General features: G+C 38.2%; 1 non-coding gene across 1 annotated transcript; it reads right to left on the minus strand.

The window, feature by feature from the left end:
• Positions 1–586: 586 nt before the first annotated feature.
• On the minus strand, positions 587–688 carry LOC130018685 (U6 spliceosomal RNA). The gene has a single exon (XR_008791586.1). It is a non-coding gene; the product is annotated as a U6 spliceosomal RNA (small nuclear RNA).
• Between the last annotated feature and the right edge of the window lie 15118 nt (positions 689–15806).

Consider the following 15806-nt stretch of genomic DNA (forward strand, 5'->3'; position numbering starts at 1 on the left):
CGTGGAGAGTTCCGCCAACATTTTCCCCTATGTACCTAATGGATTCATGTCTAATATTGAGATCTTTTTTTTTTTTGCTTTTTGGGTCACATCCAGCAATGCACAGGGGTTACTCCTGGCTCTGCACTCAGGAGTTACTCCTGGTGGTGCTCAGGGGACCATATGGGATGCTGGGAATCAAACCCGGGATGGCCGCATGCAAGGCAAACACCCTACCCGCTGTGCTATCTCTCCAGCCTGATATCGAGGTCTTTAATCCACTTTGATCTGACTTTTGTGGCGGGCATTAGACAGAGGTCAGAGTTCATTTTTTTAAAAATTTTTATTAGTGAAACACCATGAGGTACAGTTGTAGACTTACAAATTTTTGTGCTTGAGTTTCAGTTATGCAATGATCAGGTACCAATCCCTCCACCAGTGCCCATTCTCCACCACCATTGATCCCAGTATCCCTCCCACCCCCCATCCCTCCCATCTCACCCTGCCTCTGTGGCAGGGCATTCCCTTTTGTTCTCTCTCTCCTTTAAGGTGCTGTAGTTTGCAAAAGAGGCATTGAGTGGCAATCATGTTCGGTCTACAGTCTACTAAAAATATGGAACGCTTCACGAATTTGCATGTCATCCTTGCGAAGGGGCCATGCTAATCTTCTCTGTACCAATTTTACTATATGTGCTGCCAATGCAAGCACCAGAGTTCATTTTTTGCAGATAAGTGTCCAGTTTTCCCAGCACCACTTGCTGAAGAGACTTTCCTTGTTCCACTTCACATTTCTTACTCCTTTGTCAAAGATTAAGTGGTCATATATTTGAGGTTTGTAACAGAATATTCAACTCTGTTCCATTGGTCTGCAGGTCTGTTTCTAGCCCAATATCAAGCTGTCTTAATTACTACTGCTTTGTAGTATAGTTTGAAGTTGGGGAGGGTAATGCCACCCATCTTCTTTTTCCCAAGGATTGCTTTAGCTATTCCTTGGGGTTTATTGTTCCATATGAATTTCAGGAGTGTTTTGTCTATTTCTTTGAAAAATGTCATGGGTATCCTGATAGGGACCACATTGAATTTGTATAATGCTTTGGGCAGTATTTCCATTTTGATAATGTTAATCCTCCCTAACCATGAGCAGGGCATGTGTCTCCATTTCTTTTATTTCTTGAAGTAGTGTTTGTAATTTTCCTTGTATAGGTCTTTCACCTCTTTGGTTAAACTGATTCCGAGGTACTTGATTTTCTAGGGTACTATTGTGTATGTGATTGGTTTTTTAAATGTCTATTTCTTCTTTTTTGTTATTTGCGTGTAAGAAAGCCATGTACTTCTGGGTATTGATTTTGTAGCATGCCACTTTACTTAACTGACCTATTGTTTCTGGGAGCTTTTTTTGTAAAATCTTAAGGGTTTTCTAAGTATAGTATCATATGGTCTGCAAACAATGATAGTTTGACCTCGTCCTTTCCTATCTGTATTCCCTTGATATCTCTCTCTTGCCTAACTGCTATGGCCATGACTTCCGGTGTGGCAAAAGTTGGCAACCTTATCTTGTGACTGAACTTAGAGGAAAGGCTTTTAGTTTTTCCCCAATGAGAATGATACTTGCCATGGGCTTGTGGTAGATGGCTTTGACTATATTGAGAGAAGTTTCTTCAATGCCTATTTTGCTGAGAGTTTTCATCATAAAATGGTGCTGGATCTTGACAAATGCTTTCTCTGCGTCTATTGATATAATCATATCTCTTTTATCTTTTCTTTTGTTAATATGATGGATTATGTTGATTGATTTCTGAATGTTAAACCATCCTTGCATCCCTGGGATGAATCCCACTTGGGCCATGATGTATGATCTTTTTGATGAGTTGTTAGATTCTATTTGCTAATAGTTTGTAGAGGATCTTTGTGTCTGTGTTCATCAGGGATATCCGCTGTAATTCTCTTTCTTTGTGGTATCTCTGTCTGCTTTTGGAATCAGGGTGATATTTGCTTCATAGAAACTTCAATTTCATGGAAAAACTTAAAGAGGATTGCGGGTAAGTCCTCTTGAAAGATTTGGAAGAATTCACTAGTGAATCCATCTGTGCCAGGACATCTGTGCTTGGTGAGTCTTTCTTATTATCGTTTCAATTTCCTTGTTGCTCATAGGTCTGTTCAGGTGTTCCAGGTCTTCTTGGTTCAGCCTTGAGTGGCTATCGAATCTAGGAATTTATCCATTTCCTCGAGGTTTTCGTGTTCCGTGGCATAAAGCTTCTCAAAGTACTCCCTGAGGATCCTTTGAATTTCTGTAGTTTCTGTTGTAATGACCCCCTTTTTATATCTGATTCAGTTTATTAGGGTTTTCTCTCTCCCTTTGTCTGTGAGTTTTGCTAGAGGCTTATCAATCTTGTTTATTTTCTCGAAGAACCAGCTCTTGATTTCATTGATTTTTTTGGATTGTTTTTTGGGTTTCCATTTCATTAATCTCTGCTCTAAGTTTTATTATTTCCTTCCTCCTGTTTGGATTGGGCTCCTATTGTTGGTCATTCTCCAAACTCTTAAGCTGTGAGGTTAGGTTATTTATGTGGGCTCGATCCTCCTTCCTGAGGAATGCTTGTGGAGCTATAAACTTTCCTCTTAACACAGGTTTTGCTGTCCCATAAGTTTTGGTAACTCGTATCCTCATTTTCATTCGTTTCCATTAATCTTTTGATTTCCTCTTTGATTTCCTTTCTAAGCCACTTGTTGTCCAATAGTGAGTGTTTAATTTCCAGGTGTTTGATTTAGTTTTCTGTTTGTGTGTGATTTACTTCTAATTTCAGCTCATTGTGGTCTGAGAAGATTTTTGATACAATCTTTATCCTCTTAATTTTATGGAGGTATGTTTTGTGACTCAGCATGTGGTCTATCTTGGAGAATGTTCCATGCACACTTGAGAAGAATGTGCATTCTGCTTTTTGAGGATGAGTGTCCTTTGTATATCTACTAAGTCTCTTTCTTCCATTTTTCCCTCAGACGAAGTATGTCCTTGCTAAGCTTGAGTCTGGTTGATCTAGCAAGAGGTGATAAAGCAGTGTTGAAGTCTCCCACTAGTATTGTGTTGCTATTGATGTCTTTCTCCAAGTCTATGAGTAGTTGTTTTAAGTACTTTGCTGGTCCCTCATTAGGTACATACACATTTAATATTGTAAGTTCTTCCTGTTGTACGGATCCCTTGATCAATAAGAAATGGCCTTCAATATCTTTTGTGAGCTTCTTCAGTCTAAAACCAATGTGGTCTGATACTAGGATGGCTGCCCCAGCTTTTCTATGGGAGTTGTTTGCTTGTAGGATTGTTTTCCAGCCTTTGACTTTGGTCCTGTGTTTGCTCTGACGATTGAGATGTGTTTCTTGCAGGCAGCAGAATGTTGGGTTCAATTTTCTAATCCATTCTGCCACTCTGTGTCTTTTCATTGGTGTGTTTAGCCCATTGATGTTGAGAGAGATTATTGTTATGGGGTTTTGTCCCATTTTGCTGTTGAAATTTGGTGTATTTGAGGGACCTGTCTTGTCTTGAAGTAGCCTATTCAGTTGTTCTTGTAACTATGGTTTTGAGTCTATGAAGTCCTGAGCTGTTATTTGTCAGTGAAACTGTGTGTCGTTCCTTCTGTTATGAATGAGGTTCTTGCTGGGTAAAGTATTTTTGGTGAGGCATTTATTTTATTACGTTTTTTCATTATATCCCACCACTGTTTTTGGGCCAGGAGGGTTTCATCAGATAAATAGACTGTGAATCTTAAGGATGCTCCTTTATTGGAATTTTTTTCTTTGATCTTGCTACTTTCAGAATTTTGTCTCTATCTAAGGTTTTGGTCATTTTGTTCAGGATGTGTCTTGGGGTATTTTTATTCGGATTTCTTCAAACTGGTACCCTTTGGACCTCCTGAATGTGGTCGCATGTTTTCTTCAGCTCTGGAAACGTCATAGCAATGATGTCTTTGACAGTTTTTTCTTCATCAGGATTTTCTTCCTGTCCCTCTGGAACTCCACTAATTCTTATATTACTCTTTTTGGCTTCATCATGATCTTCTCTTGCTATCTGTTCCCAAATTGTGAGTCTCTTTTCCATTTTCTGCTCTTTTCTGGAGAGTCTCTGGACTTCATCTTTGATCTCACTGATTCTGTCCTCAGCAGATGTTACTCTCCTGCTGAGGCCTTCCACTGAGTTCTTCAAATTGCCTACCAGGTTTTTCAGGTCTGACATTTCCGTTTGTAATTTTGTTTGCATTTTCTTCTTTTCTACCTTCAAATCCTCTTGACTTTTATTGGTATTGATTTCTATTGTTTCTTTTAGCTCCCTAAGCATCCTCAGTAGCTCCCTTCTAAATTCCTTGTCAGAGAGGTGTTGAAACACTTCATTACTGTTGGGGTCTTCCAGGCTAGCCTCTTTAATAAGTAAGCTTGATGGGCTTCTGAGTTGCTTTACCATTATGAACTGTGTGGTTTAAACCTTCACACTCACTGTTACTATTATGCTTATGATGCAGAATTAATTGAGATGGGCTTAATGAATTATTGACTAATGTGTTTCTGGTGGTTAAGCTAACCTAGTAAAAGTTCCATCTAAGAGGGTAATTTATGGTTCATATGGGATATATAAATGTGACCCCACCTCCAGGAAGGGTCCCTGCTGCTGTTGGGGTACATGGACAAGTGAGCAGAGGGTGCCCGGAATGGTTCAACTTTGGGTGCACACTGTGTGCCTCTGTTCCCATCCCCTGCAGGCAAAGAATGAAAACCGGCTATTCACAGGGTTCTAGTTACACGCCCAGCCCTGGGAATGGGCCCTGCTGCCAGGCGCGTATCTGGATGAGTGAGCGAATGATCCATGTTTGTTGTTATAGTGAATGCTGGGGATATTTAAATACTTCTTAAAAATATTGTGTCTTCAAAAACTTTTTCTCCCATCAAGTTTACTCTACCTCTGCTTATGTATGTGGAACTTTGAATATTGGAAATTAAAATGTTATGATTGTCTTAATATGCTATTACAAAAATTCAAAATAGAGATGAAAGAAACTTAGGTTAAAAAAAACATAAGATACATAAGCTGGGGAAACATTAAAGTGTTTAAAGCAATGTCTTACACGCAGCCATCCCCATCAAGACCTGATCTCATTCCCAAACCCCCACCAGGAGTAATTCCTGAGCAGAAAGCCAGCAGTGATCTGTGAATACACTTGGGTGCGGCCCTTAAACCCAACCACCCACCACAAATACAAAGTCTTCAGAAAGTAATTTGCAGAGAAAAAAGAAGAGGCTGTGGAAAAATTAGAATATGTCAAAGAAATAAAAAAGTTTTGAAAAATGTATTGGTCATGGTCATGGTCCTCCCGTTGTTCATCGATTTGCTTGAGCAGGCCCAGTAACGTCTCCATCATGAGACTTTGTTGTTACTGTGTCTGGCATATCGAATACGTCACAGGTAGCTTGCCAGGCTCTTCCTTGCAGGCGAGATACTCTCGGTGGCTTGCCGGGCTCTCTGAGAGGGGCGGAGGAATTGAACTCGGGTCGGCCATGTTGGCCGCTTGTAAGGCAAATGCCCTACCGCTTTGCTATCGCTCCAGCCTGCTTTGCTATCTAGCCTGCGTTGCTATCGATCCAGAAAAAAGAAGAGGCTGTGGGAAAAAGTAGAATATGTCAAAGAAATAAAAATGTTTTGAAAAATGTATTAACCATTTCAAAAATAAAGGTCTTTTTGGAATCTTTGGAATTCTGATTGGAGTCACAGCTAAAAAAAAAAACTTATGAGGCAACATAGGAAATTAGAACTCTGATTAGATGGTTGATGAAATTAATAAATTCTTTTAATGTTTAAGCAATTTAAAATATCATAATTTCATAATTATATTTTAATGAGATTTTATTTTTATTCAATTGAAAATCTATGAAATCAGAAAAGAAGCGATATGATACCAGGTTTGGGACTCAGAATGATTTGAAGTTGAATTAGTTGGGTCAAAGGACAATAAGATTAGGCTTATAAATTTGCTTCTGACTAATAAGTACATGGTGATTCATTATGCTATTGTCTCCTCTTTTGTAGATTCTAGCAAGTTTCCACTGCAAGTTTGAATAATAAGTATATCAATTTTTAAAGAAAGTGTACATAGTTCATAATAATCTATGAAACATACACAATCCTAGAAGTTAGGTTTTCCAAGGATAGTTGTAAATAAATCCAAGTCAAGTACTTGCTAGTAGAAAAGCACAGCCTGCTTTCATGACCACCTTTTCTGGCATTGTACAGATTCTTTATATTCTTGTAAATTGTCTTTTTCAACTTTTAGTCATGTTCTAATCTTGTAGATAAGATAAGTCTTGTAGTGTTTTTGGTATCGCAAAATTTCAAATCTGGCAATTTATCATGGTTCATACAAAGATTTATAGCTAATGACAACTAAAGTTTTAGCAAATTCAATTAAGCTCAAGAAGGTAGCAGAATGCTTTAATTCAGACTCCTTTTCTTCCTTTTAGTTTAGGTCTAACTGCACTTGTGCTCTTTATATGTCCCATCATGTTTGCTGAGTTGAATTGAATTCATTTTGTTACCTTCGTTGGTCCTAGAGGCATGAAGAGCAAACTTATTTAATTCATTTCCACATTTCATTGAAGGATAACTGCCTGTTGGATACCATTGGGTTGTCCTTGATCCTCCTGTAGGGAACTTATGATTATTGAGTTACTCCCACAACAGTGCCCCCGAGGCACTCCTAATTCCATTCAACACTAATAATCCTATATTGCTTTTCTTTTTCCTTTATATCATTTGCATGGCTTGTTTAGCAATGTCCTTTTTGTATAGATACAAAAGACAGTTGATGCTATGCTTTGTAACATGGGAGTTAATTGACTACAAATAATATTTACTCCTGGGCATCTATCTTATTTACCTGAATTAAGCCTCAGTTGCCCTTATTTCCTAACGCCCTCAAAAGGAGGGCCCCAATGAAGGGATTAGATGGACCTAGGGCAACCTGTAAACTACCGTGGCATTGAAAGGGGACAAGCTAGTACCATAAGTATAGTAAGTTAAGAGCATGGTCATGGAACAAACTCTGTCATGACACAAAAAGAAGTAACTGAGTAAAGACCCTGCTGGGGCTAGGAAAGACTAACCTGGCCTGTGGACTGTGCTCTGAGATATATAACAAGATGTCCTCAGGGAGAGCCAACCTTTAAGCTTAATATATCTCTTACTGTGTTCATACAAAATAACTAGAAATACTAAAAGAAGTAAATTCACTACGATTGGTTAAATGGATTACTAGATGAGGAAAGGAGAAAGCAATACACCCTAGATAGACTTCCACTCTTGAGTGGATCTCCTAGTAATCTAGAATACTGGACCCTCAGATGAGATTTTGTCCTTGCATTAATCTCCTAAGAACTTTCCCTGAAGGAAAAGTTCTGAAGGAGTGGCTTTACCTCTGTTTGTTGTTATGACAATGTTCAAACCCACCTATGTGTACCCCCAACCTTCATGATTTCTATATAACTATGCTGGAGGGGGAAAGAAGGAGCTAAAAGTAATATCACAGTCATGGTCCTCCCGTTATTCATCGATTTGCTCTAGCGGGCCCAGTAACATCTCCATCGTGAGACTTGTTGTTTCTGTGTTTGGCATATCGAATACATCACGGGTAGCTTGCCAGACTTTGCCGTGCAGGCGAGACACTCTCGGTAGCTTGCCAGGCTCTCTGAGGGGGGCAGAGGAATTGAACTCGGGTCGGCCATGTTGGCTGTGTGCAAGCCAAATGCCCTACTCGCTATACTATCGCTCCAGCCCCCAGAAGTACTATAAGAACTAGAAACAGAAGTACTAGAAGAGGACTTTTAGGTCAATGAGGAGACTAGGATGATGGAACCATGACAACTAGGACTATGACCAAAACTACAAGTATGATTGTACTATAAGGGGAGAGATCATATTATGCTATAGATAAGAAAGAAATAAACAGACTACTGACCAGGTAGGGTCCCAATCCCTGTTCCTTCGCCCCCCACTCTTCAGGGTCCTTCATCTGTCCATCGCCTAGGCTGGCCAGGAGAACTGTTCTTGGCCACCGAATGCTCTAATCCCACAAGTGCCCATGCTTTTTCTGTTTGAAACTCACAACTGCCTATGATTTTTTTAGTGTACAGTAGCAGCTTCTCTTTGCTCTCTGTGACTTAACTTTGTAATTGTTCATCAGAAAACTTCTTTTTCCCCAAATTACTTGAACTGCTCTTTTGTGTCTGGGAAAAGTATTACAGAAATGAATGAAGTTATATTGCTTCCATCTTCAAAGGTTTCTACTATACCTCTTTTCTACTAAGAAACTACTATTTGTTTTCATTCACTTGTAACTTTGCTCTCGATGAAAAAAGGCTTTCCCATTGACAGTGAGCAAGATCATTGACATGAAGAAGTTTCTTGCCATTATTCTGCAGAATTTGTGTGTTTTATGAAGTTATCTTTTCTAAGTTCTCAATCAAGGGACAAAGAGTTGCAGCTTGGATCAGAAAATGGAATGAAACTTTCTGTTATATACAACAGACATGTTTTAATAATTGGGGAAAACGCAGGCTCAAAAGCCAAATGTTGGAAAACAGAATTTAAACCAAAAAATCATCTTTAAAATGATGGAATGGCCATACTCATATCCAACAGCATATATTTGAAGCTAAAAAAAAGTCATAAAAGACACAGATGGTGATTTCCTAATGAGCAAAGGATATGTACATCAGGAAGAGCTCATACTCAAATTATTATAGACAATAGCACAATAGTAGTGGGAGGTTTCAACACTGCTTTACCACCTCTTCATAGATCAACTAAAGTAAAACTCAACAAAGAAACATTGGCTTTTAAGAAATAAATGGAATAAACAGGCTTAGTAGACATGTATAGAGCCCTACATATCAAAAAGTTTAAATGTATATTCTCCTTCAGAACACATGGAACATTCTCCAATGTAGACCTTGTATAAGGTCACTAAAGATATCTCCATAAAACACAAAGGACGGAAATCAAAATAAGAGTTCTGTCACTTCATAATGTGTTGAGAGTGAAAATTAATCACAGCAGAAACAAAATTTTCAAACACTTAGAAATTAAGTAATTTACTACTGAACAGCCAGTGGATAATAGAGGAAGAAAGGATTTAGGATACTAGAAACATAGAAGAATGAATATATAAGCTTTCTAGAAAAGATGAAACACAGCAAAAGAAGTTTTAAGAGGAAAATTTAATGTAAGCATACATTAAAAAGAAAGAAAGGGTCCTCAGAACTAACCCTACTGAACAGATTAAGATACTAGTAAAGGGCCAAAAAAAAGACCAAAAAAAAAAGGAGAAAGAAAATAATTAAACTTAAAGCAGAAATTACTTGGAATAAAAAATACAAAAGATTAATAAAAACAAGAACTGTTTATCTTAAACAAGATCAATTGACTACTAGCAAGATTCACAAAAAATGAAAGAGAAAAAATTGTAATAAGTTGGCTAGAAATTAAAGGGGATATGTCACAAAAGATATCACAGAAATTCAAAGGATCTTTGGGAATTAATTTGAAAAATTTCATGCCACAAAACAAGAGAATCCAGAAAAAATGTATATATGTATATATATATATTCATATATATATATGATTCTTATAACCTCCCAAGATTGAATGAAGGAGATAAGAAAGACCTTAACAAACCAAATACTGTCAAGAAAATCAAAATAATAGTCAAGAGTTTCCCCTCAAACAAGAGTTCAGGCCCAGATAGGCTCACTAGTGAGTGCTTCAAAACTTTTAAAGAGGAACTATTGCCAATTCTTTTCAGACTCTTCCAGAAAATAAAAAATTCCCAAAAAGTTACTACAAGGGAGACATTTCCCTGATACTAAAGCAGACAGGAAGTACAAAAATGGAAACAACACACTGATATCACTTATGAACAGAGATGCAAAGATAATCAACAAAATACTAGCAATTTGAATCCAACAACATATCAAAGAAGTCAAGCATCATGACCAAGTGAGATTTGTCCCAGAAAGCAAGGTTCATTTAATATACACAGTTATTTAACATTATACACCATATTTATACCAGAGAGATTACCACAAAAAAACACCTTTCTTAAAACACTCTTGAATTTATTCGCCAAAGTGGCTTGGCACATGCCTTAGGCAACCGCAAGCGAACGTCAGAGCTGGCAAAATAGTGCAGAAAAGTGATCAAGGATGACCTCAAAGACAGGAGAGCAGCATTGCTGGTAGATGCAGCAGAAGCCGGGAAAAGCTTTCGTAATGCCTGCCTGTCCTTCACCAACTACAAGACCAAGATCACTGCCCTCCGACATCCTGATGGATGTATCACATCTTCCAGAAGGGCAATGGAGAAGATTATTCATGACTTCTACTCAGATCTCTTTAATAGCCACTTCCACTTGCCCACATTCCAAATGCCACAGGATGGATATGCCGTTCCCAATGTTCTCCCTTCGGAAATACAACATGCCATCTCGTCGGTAAAGAAACAAAGAGCACCTGGCCCAGACAAGGTCAGACCTGAACACCTGAAGAACTTACCATTAGTACTCATCAATACACTGGCTCAGATCTTCACACACTATCTGTCTGAATGTAAGGTTCCATCCCAATGGAAAACCAGCAAGACTGTACTACTATACAAGAAGAGAGACATCCATGACATTGGCAACTATTGCCCAATCTGCCTATTGTCTGTCATCTACAAACTGTTCACTCAAGTCATCCTGAATAGGATTGGCAGAACACTAGATCAAGGACAACCATGTGAACAAGCTGTGTTCCGAAAAGGATTCAGCACCATTAACCATATCCACACGATAACCAAGCTCATTGAGGTTTCTCAGGAGTTCAAGATGCCGCTCTGTCTAACGTTCATTGATTTCAAGAAAACTTTTGATTCTGTTGAGACGGAAGCGGTCATAGAAGCCCTAGCCAATCAGGGCGTACAAACTCAATACATCAGGATCCTTCGTGAGCTCTATTACGGATTCACTATCAGGATCTCACCATTCTACAAAGAAGTAATCATCCATGTCAAGAGAGGGGTTTGGCAGGGTGATACCATTTCACCAAAACTCTTCAATTCCACCCTTGAGAACATTATGCAATGACTGGAATGGGAAGGAATGGGAGTGAAGATAGATGGTCGGCAACTACACCACCTCCGCTTTGCTGATGACATCGTTCTAATAACACCAAACATCAGCCAAGCAGGACAAATGCTAACCGACTTCGACCGTGTGTGTGTGGAAAGGTTGGATTACAACTGAATCTCATGAAGACAATGTTCCTGAGAAACAGTCTTGTTCCTGATGTTCCATTCACTCTCATCGGAACCACCATCTCCGAATGCAACAGTTATATATACCTAGGTCGAGAAATCAACATGATGAATGACCTGGCACCTGAGTTATGCAGGAGGAAGAGAGTGGTTTGGAATGCCTTCAAGAGCGTTGAAAAAATAACTAAGAGGACAAAGAACCTCCAGCTCTGAGCACATCTCTTCGATTCCACTCTTCTTCCTGCATTAACATATGCCTCAGAGACCTGGGCCCTACGAAAACAGGATGAGAATCCTATTTGGCCTCTCAAAGAGGAATCAAAAGAGCTAAGCTTGGAGTATCATGCTTCACTTAAATGTGAGATAGAATCTGGAGTTCCGATCTCTGTCAACGCTCAAGAATCAGGGACGCTGTCTCATTTGCCAAGGCATCAAGAATCAGATGGGCTGGACACATAATGAGGTTTAAAGATAACCGCTGGACTAGAGCCATTACTGACTGGATTCCACGGGACATCAAAAGATCGCGTGGACTCCCAAGTACAAGATGGTCAGACTTCTTCGTCAAGACCCTGAAAGATCAGTTTGAGGCTCTGCATGTTCCTAGAACAAGCAGATGCCATTGGGCTATGCTAGTATGCAACAGGGATGAATGGAGATGTTACTGGCACCCGCTCGAGTAAATTGATGAGTAATGGGGTATCAAGTGATCAAGTGATTTATACCAGAAAGAATAAAAATCATACGATAAAATTAAAGCCATTTACCACAAGCCCACAAAAACCATAATACTTAGTGTTTAAAACCTGAAAGTCTTCCCTTTAGTATCAGGCACAAAACAAGGAAGTCAACCATTACCAATGATATTCAATGTAGAATTGGAAATCTTTGCTATAGCAATTGGGCATGAAACAGATATTAAGGCATCCAGATAGGAAAAGTAGTCAAGCTCTCTCTATTTTACAAAAAGCACCTAGAAACAATATATTAATAAAATAGCAGGCTACAAATTTAACATGGCAAAATCTCTGGCTTTTATCTCTGCGAATAATAAAATACAAGATAGAGTTTTTTTTTAGAAAAAAAATCTTCTACAATTGTGCCTCAGAACATCAAATACCTAGGAATAAACTTAAAAAAAGAGGTAAAAGGATTTTACAAAGAAAAATATAAAATATATTAAGGTAAATAAAAGAGGACACAAAGAAATAATAACATATACACTGGAAATTATAACATATATATGTTATATAACATATACATATACATATGAATCAAAGAAGATTAGCGTTGTCAATATAATACATTACAAAACATTTTACAGATTCAACAGTATCCCTATAAATATACCTATTAACATTTTTAATTAATTAATTAATTAGTGAAACACCATGAGGTACAGTTGTAAACTTACAAATATTTGTGCCTGGGTTTCAGTTATACAATGATCGAGTACCCATCCCTCCGCCAGCACTGATCCCAGTATCCCCCCTCCCACCCATCCCCCCCATCCCACCCCGCCTCTGTGGCAGGGCATTCCCTTTTGTTCTCTCTATCCTTTTAGGTGCTGTGGTTTGCAAAAGAGGCATTAAGTGGCAGTCATGTTCGATCTATAGTCGACTTTCAGCATGCATCTCCCATCCTGGGAGGATCCCCCCAACTCCCTTTATTTGGTGCTCCCTTCTCTATCTGAGCTGCCTTTTCCCCTAGCATGTGTGGTTGGCCTCCAAGCCATGGAGTGAAACTCCTGGTACTTATCTCGACTGTTTTTGGGTTTTAATCTCTTATTTTGTTATGTTATATTCTGCAGATGAATGCAATCTTTCTATGCCTGTCCTTCTCTTTCTGACTCATTTCACTTAGCATGATACTCTCCATGTAGTACCACTTGTATGTAAATTTCATGACTCCATCTTTTCTAACAGCTGCATAGTATTCCATTGTGTAGATGTATTAAAGTTTTTTAAACCAGTCATTTGTTTTCAGGCACTCGGTTTTTTTTCCAGATTTTGGCTATTGTGAACAGTGAAACAATGAACATAGAAGTGCAGATATCATTTTGACTGTACTTTTTTGCCTCTCTGGGATATACTCCTGGGAGTGGTATTGGTGGGTCAAATGAGTATGATCATCTAATCTTTGATAAGGGAGCAAGAAATGTGAAGTGGAGCAAGGAAAGCCCCTTTAACAAATTGTGCTGGCAAAACTGGACAGCTACATGCAAAAATATGGGCTCAGATCTCTGCCTAACACCATGTACAAAATAAGATCAAAATGGATTAAAGACCTCAACATCAGACCGGAATCCATAAGGTACATTGAAGACAAGGTTGGCCAAATCCTCCATGACATTGAAGCTAACAGTATCTTCAAAGATGACATGCCACTGGACACGCAAGTGAAAATAGAGATAGACAAATGGTACTATCTTAAACTAAGAAGCTTCTTCACCTTAAAAGAAACAGTGACCAAAATACAAAGACAGCCTATAGAATGGGAAAGGATATTCGCCCGATACACATTCAACAAAGGGTTGATATCAAGGATATACAAAGTACTGGTTGAACTCCACAAGAAGGAAACATCCAACCTCATCAAAAAATGGGGCGATGAAATGAACAGAAACTTCCTCAATGAAGAAATCTGAATGGCAAAAAGGCACATGAGAAAATTCTCTATATCATTAGTCATAAGGGAGATGCAGATAAAAATAACAATGAGATATCATCTCACATCAATGAGACTGGCCCACATCCAAAAGAACAAAAACAAACAGTATTGGTGAGACTGTGGCAAGAAAGGGACCCTCCTTCACCATTGGTGGGAAAGCAGATTGGTTCAGTCCTTTTGGAAAATAGTATGGATGATTCCCTTTGACATTTTTAAAGATATAAGTCAAATGCTCCTGAAATCCATATGGAATGACACCTTTACTGCCTCCCCAGCCCACACCAAATAGCTAAAGCTATTCTGGAAAAAAAAGGATTTTTTCTACAACTTCAAACTTATTACATTGCTATCCCCAAATTAAAACTGTATGCCAAGGCTGTAGAAATGTAACACATCATGGTACTGGAGTAAGGACAGACTCTTAGATTAATAGAATCGAACTGAGAATTCAGAGAGAGATCCTCAGTCATATGGGAAGATAATCTTCAATAAAGAAACAAAATATATGAAGTAGATCAAATAAAGGCTATTCAACAAGTGGTGTTGGGAATAAGGGTTGGCCATGTGTATAAAAATGAACTCAAACCCTCCTTTCTAGCACCATGAACAAAAATAAAATAAAAATGGATAAAATATTTCAATATTAGACCTACATCTATAAGTTACACTAACTAAATATAGGAAGAACTCTCCATGACATTGAAGATACAGGTACCATTAAGGAGTCAAGGCTATTGAATAAGAAAATAGAAATAAAGATAAATGAGACTATGTTAAATAAGGATACTATTGCACCTTAAAGAAGTTGGTGACCAAAATACAAAGACACCTCATATATTGGGAGAAGTTTTTTGCTTACCACTTATCTGATAAAGGGTTAACACCCCAGATATATAAAGCATTGATAGAATGCTAGGAATAAGTTTATTTCTTTTTATATCGAAAATATTCAACCCCATCAAACAATGGCAAGAAGACATGAACATAAACTCCCTCAAGAAAGGCATACAAATGAAGAGAAGGCATTTGAAAAAATGCTCCTATACTAATTATCAGGGAAATTCAAATCAATACAAAATATATAACTTTACTCTATGGCTGGCACACATCAAAAGAATAAAAATTTCAAGGGTTAGGATGCATGTGGGAACATTGGGCTCTCATTTACTGCTTGTGAGAACATTGACTTGTCGAGCCTTTCTGGAAAAAATGGAAATTCATCTCCAAAATAGTAATTGAGCTCTCTTTTAACACAGAAATTCCACTTCCTGGGATATGCCTTAAGGACCTAAAAAGGCAATGGAGAAAATAATATGTGCACTCCTATGTTCCTTGAGCGCTATCCATGACAACTGAGAGGTGGTAAAAGTTTTATACATGAAACCCTATAAGCATTACTACTGTAAGCCACACTGTCAGAAGTTACATAAAAGTTCCTTTAATGATGTAGGCTGCTGGGTGGGAGAGAAAGGAAGGTTAGGGAACATGCCATTGATGGATGGAAATGTACCCTAGTGAAGGACTGATGTCAAACCCTGTATGCCTGAAACCCAATCATAAATTGCTTTGTAATTTACTACAATGAAATACAAAGTTTTTCAAAGAGATTTTCCTTTAAACTCTGTTTTAGATCATTTAAAAGATGTTGGGTAAAATAATCCCTGAATTATTCTCAAAGAATCCACATTTTACTTTTCCATACATAGAAACAATCTGTTATCCCTAGTAGTAATTACTAAAATCTGCTATCTTTTTTTCTGACCAAATAGCATCTTTCCCCCTTCCTTCTTGAGTAAATTTAAAAATATTTCAAGGTGATTTAGTTCAAACA

Source organism: Sorex fumeus, unplaced genomic scaffold (assembly GCF_029834395.1).
Source record: "Sorex fumeus unplaced genomic scaffold, SorFum_2.1 ptg000265l, whole genome shotgun sequence".
Lineage (NCBI taxonomy): Eukaryota > Metazoa > Chordata > Mammalia > Eulipotyphla > Soricidae > Sorex > Sorex fumeus.